Genomic DNA, 5348 nt, shown 5'->3' with positions numbered 1-5348 from the left:
TTCTGTCAGAATACAGAGAAAACATTATCCTTAATATGGTGTTGATACTGGCGCTGTGCTTTTTAGTGCTGTAGGTGTTTTATATAGTCAAGCTTTGTTTAAAGTAGTTCCATGCTTCATGACAATGAATGTATCTGTGTCTCCACTGACACAGACTACTGGGAGGTTGTAACAACTATGGCAGTTGACAACCATGACAGCTCACGAAAAAACATTTTGTCTCTCTGTACTCTGGATGCAGATGGATGGGAGCAGGCTCACAGATGCCCACCAGGAACACAGATCCCTATAGCAATTCCCAGTCCCTAGAAAAATCGCAGCTCAGACACAGACTCCACCGCTGACAGACATACACAGGTTTGGTTAAGTTCTCTTTTACCTTTCAGTCTAAAAAGTCACAGGTAAAAGAAAGAGAATACACTGGGAAAACCTGCAGTAGGTAACAGGCTTATTCTAGTGTTAGAAATTTAGGGGCACCAAAAGCATATTTCTTTTCTCCATCAACATTTCAAGCACATTCAATTATTAATTTAGGCAGTATTCAAAAGATCGAAAGCCTCAAGGTTGCATAGCTTTCTGTGCGGTGCATTTAACAGGCTAATATAATTTCACCAGGGCAGCTTTGTCATGGCCAATAACTTCAAAAACATTGTCAGGGCAACACAGAACAGTGAACCACAGAGGATGATTTGAGGCGGCGCTAGGCTACAACCTTAAATGCTGCACTTGTCATAACGGGTACACCACAGAAATAAGTAGAACCATTTAAATGTATTTCTATGGGGTACACAATGTACCTTGTCCCTTCCTTCCTAAACTCTCAATACGAAGAATCCAATCCAAATATGAGATCCTTAAAGCCGGTGACCTTATCTCAAAACACAATGAACCATACCAACTAAAAACCGTGAGCAGAGAACCTCGAGTTGCCTTCTGCTGGAGGTAAGTAAGATGTGTGGGATATGGAATGATGTAATGGCTGTTGTGGGAGGAACAGTGTGTAGGTATATGTGGGGGGTCTGTCTAATTTTGTAGGAGTATGATTGTGTGCATGTGGTTATTGGAATATACATTTTCACACTTACTGTGTTTATGTATGAGAGTGTAGCCATGGCTGTGTGTGTGTGTGTGTGTAGGATTATGAGTGTGTGTGTGTAGGATTATGAGTGTGTGGGTGTCTTGTGAAGCCATGTAGGTTTTCTACATTGCTGTGGTGATAAGAACAAAACAATCCATTGATGTTGCTCTGAAAAAGCCAGGGGATCCAAAAAGCCCACTTTACATGTGGACTGAGATTCAAAATAAACCAGCACCATAATTTCAGCTCTTAACAAGCATATGCAGTCCAGATCAAGAAGATTCTCTCCTCAAATGTCGGGTCCTTTAGGGTCTCTTTCATGATATCTTACCATGTGTTATCTGCAAGTCCAGTGCACTAAGAGAGGAAGAGGCGAAGCGAGAAGGCCGACTCTGACCTGTGTGAAAATAAAGCATGGACGTGGGGATTTTTTGTACGGAGGTCAATGAGAGTATCGAATTTGGTCCAAAATTAAATGTAACTGCTAACTTGCTACGTGTGGCCTATATAATCGAATAGAAGTTTCGTAACGCTAAGGTTGTGACAAATGTACTAATATAAGTGGACGTGCGTGACATAGCGCCAACTTTGCAAAAATAGATTTTATACCGTAGTTGTGTCTGTTGTTCACATCCGAATCTGCCATCTCATTGGCTAGAATGTTCCCGCTTCCTCCCGCCTGCCTTCTGCCTTTGCAGCCATTGATTCCCATTGTTAGTGCAGAGACTCCAGCATCTTGTAAGTATACACAATAATATTTGGTGCAATACAGTACACAGACACACAGTCTGGTCCATTGGCTGGTCTACCTTATGAAAGGCAACTTCTGGATTTTTCCAGCAACTAAAAATGGAAATTGCCTTTTCAAAACAATGGCGGGAAGATGGAACAGGAAATTGGCAAAAGGTGCCACCGATAAGTTTGCTAAATTAAGAAAAAAAATTGACAGATGAAGACATACAGGTGATGAAAGCAGTATAACTCAGGGGAACATTAACGATGTACAAGTTAGCGATGATGTATCAGATTGTTTGCTAGCTAACGTTTGTGTCTAACGAGGCTAACTACACTAACTAATTGTAAATTCAGGCACGAATACCTGTGATAAAGATAAAGAAACTTTTGTGTATCTATTTATGTGGACAACCCTTCAAATGAGTGGATTTGGCTATTTCAGCCACATATGTTGCTGTCAGGTGTATAAAATCAAGCACACAGCCATGCAATCTCCATAGACAAACATTGTCAGTAGAATGGCCTTACAGAAGAGCTCAGTGACTTTCAACATGGCACCGTCATAGGATGCCACCTTTCCAACAAGTAAGTCAGTCAAATTTCTGCACTGCTGGAGCTGCCCTGGTCAACTGTAAGTGCTGTCATTGAAGTGGAAACGTCTAGGAGCAACAGCTCAGCAGCGAAGTGGTAGGCCACACAAGCTCACAGAACGGGACCGCCGAGTGCTGAAGCGCGTAGATAATCATATTTCCTTGGTTGCAACACTCACTACAAAGTTCCAAACTGCCTGGAAACAACGTCAGGAGCTTCATGAAATGTGTTTCCATGGCCGAGCAGCCTACCTGCCCATACATAAAGTTTGGTGGTGGAGGAGGAATAATGGTCTGGGGCTGTTTTTCATGGTTCGGGCTAGGCCCATTAGTTTCAGTGAAGGGAAATCCTAACGCTACAGCATACAATGACATTCTGTGCTTCTAACTTTTTGTTAACAGTTTGGGGAAGGCCCTTTCCTGTTTCAGTATGACAATGCCTCCATGCAAAAAGCGAGGTACATACAGAAATGGTTTGTCAAGATTGGTGTGGAAGAACTTGAACTTTTTTGAATCTTTTATATAATTGTTTTTATTATTATTTGTGTATATATATATATATATATATACTCTACTGTATGTACAGTAGCCAATTTGTTGTTTTTCATCTGTAGACACTGAATCAGGTCGATGAAACGATTGGGTGAGGACTGTTGTCATGGCTTGAGGTATTATACATCAAAACGCAAATGCTTAATAAGATTAAAAGAACGGTGCACATGGCCTTCACACACACTCCGTGCAACCTGCTCAGAAATGAGACATACAGTAAAGCTGTTAGCCCAGATAAATTGGGAAGCATGCTTCTGGACTACAGTCACAACAAATCGCCATAAATTGTTATTCCAGAATCACAGTATTGTTCAACTACAAGTGCAGGACAGGTGTTTATTTGAGTTAGGTCCTTCACAAAAAGTAACCGACAGATCAGACACCCAGTCTGGTCTCTGTCATGGTTCACCTAGACGATACATCCCTTTATCAGTTCTGTGTAGTGCAAAATATTTTATCAGGCTGGCTGTTGATACTGCATGTTGGCCCTGGGCTATCATTCACCTCTATGCCCTCCCCTGCAGGAATCTGGTAGCAATACTGTAGCAGGCTGGTTTGATCTGGGGTCAGTTTGCTGCTACGCCTCCCTGGACACAGACCGGAAGAGTAAGGTCACCTACATCTCTTACCCTCTTCAATTATGGACTACCGACGCACACTGCATTACACTACAGTCAGGAGCATGAGCAGCCTCAACACATTGAGTGGAATCAATGACCACTGACTGTGTGAGAGTTATTTAACTGGCTGTAAATGAGACAAGTCAGAGCCTCTGGGCCATTTGTACTAGTGGCCTCATGCAGGGCCCGGATTAAGAAATCATAAGCCCCGGTGCATTGTAAAAAAAAAAAAAAAAAAAAAAAAAAAAAAAAAAGTTGAGCAAAAGCTTTTTTAGGATTTCTACAGATTTAATTTTTTTTATAATAATCAGGGCATTCCCTCAAGAATCGGCCTTTTAAAAAATGCATTTCATGCAATTCTATGTCATTTACATGACAGAAGACATTAGCTGAATCATTTGTAATACCACACAAAAGAATGAAATGAGTAGCTACTCTGACACTGACAAACTGAGATCAATCAAGTCTTGAATTCAAACAAATAATAGCCCAGGCCAATGAAGCAACACACAGATTGTACAATATTAGGAGGAGTAACAGTGCCTTGCAAAAGTATTCAGTGTTTTTCCTATTTTGTTGCATTACAACCTGTAATTTATTTTTATTTGGATTTCATGTAATGGACATACAAAATAGTCCACACTGGTAAAGTGAAATGGAAAAAAATAAGTTGTTTCAAAAAATAAAAAAACGGAAAAGTGGTGCGTGCATATGTATTCACCCCCTTTGCTATGAAGCCCCTTAATAAGATCTGGTGCAACCAATTACCTTCAGAAGTCACATAATTGATTAAATAAAGTTCACCTGTGTGCAATCTAAGTGTCACATGATCTCAGTACATATACACCTGTTCTGAATGGCCACAGAGTCTCTAACACCACTAAGCAAGGGGCACCACCAAGCAAGCGGACCATGAAGACCTAGGAGCTCACCAACAGGTCAGGGACAAAGTTGTGGAGAAGTACAGATCAGAGTTGGGTTATAAAAAAATATCCGAAACATCCCATGGAGCACCATTAAATCCATTATAAAAAAAATGGAAAGAATATGGCACCATAACAAGCCTGCCAATAGAGGGCCACCCACCAAAACTCACAGACCTGGCAAGGAGGGCATTAATCAGAGAGACAACAAAGAGACCAAAGATAACCCTAACAGCGGAAATTGGAGTATCTGTCCATAGGACCACTTTAAGCCGTACACTCCACAGAGGTGGGCTTTAAAGAAGAGTGGCCAGAAAAAGCGCCAATGCTTCAAGAAAAAAAATAAGCAAACATGTTTGGTGTTTGCCAAAAGGCATGTGCGAGACTCCCCAAACATAAGGAAGAAGGTACTCTGGTCATATGAGACTAAAATTGAGCTTTTTGGCCATCAAGGAAAACGCTATGTCTGGCACAAACCCCGAGAACACCATCCCACAGTGAAGCATGGTAGTGGCAGCATCCTGCTGTGGGGATGTTTTTCATTGGCAGGGACTGGGAAACTGGTCAGAATTGAAGGAACGATGGATGGCAAAAAATACAGGGACATTCTTGAGAGAAACCTGTTTCACTCTTCCAGAGATTTGAGACTGGGACAGAGGTTCACCTTCCAGCAGGACAATGACCCTAAGCATACTGCTAAAGCAACACTCGAGTGGTTTAACGGGAAACATTTAAATGTCTTGGAATGGCCTCGTCAAAGCCCAGACCTCAATCCAATTGAGAATATGTGGTATGATTTAAAGATTGCTGTACACCAGCAGGAACCCATCCAACTTGAAGGAGCTGGAGC

The sequence above is a fragment of the Salvelinus namaycush genome, chromosome 2 (assembly GCF_016432855.1).
Source record: "Salvelinus namaycush isolate Seneca chromosome 2, SaNama_1.0, whole genome shotgun sequence".
In the NCBI taxonomy this organism is placed as follows: Eukaryota; Metazoa; Chordata; class Actinopteri; order Salmoniformes; family Salmonidae; genus Salvelinus; species Salvelinus namaycush.
This window is presented reverse-complemented; position numbering follows the sequence as displayed.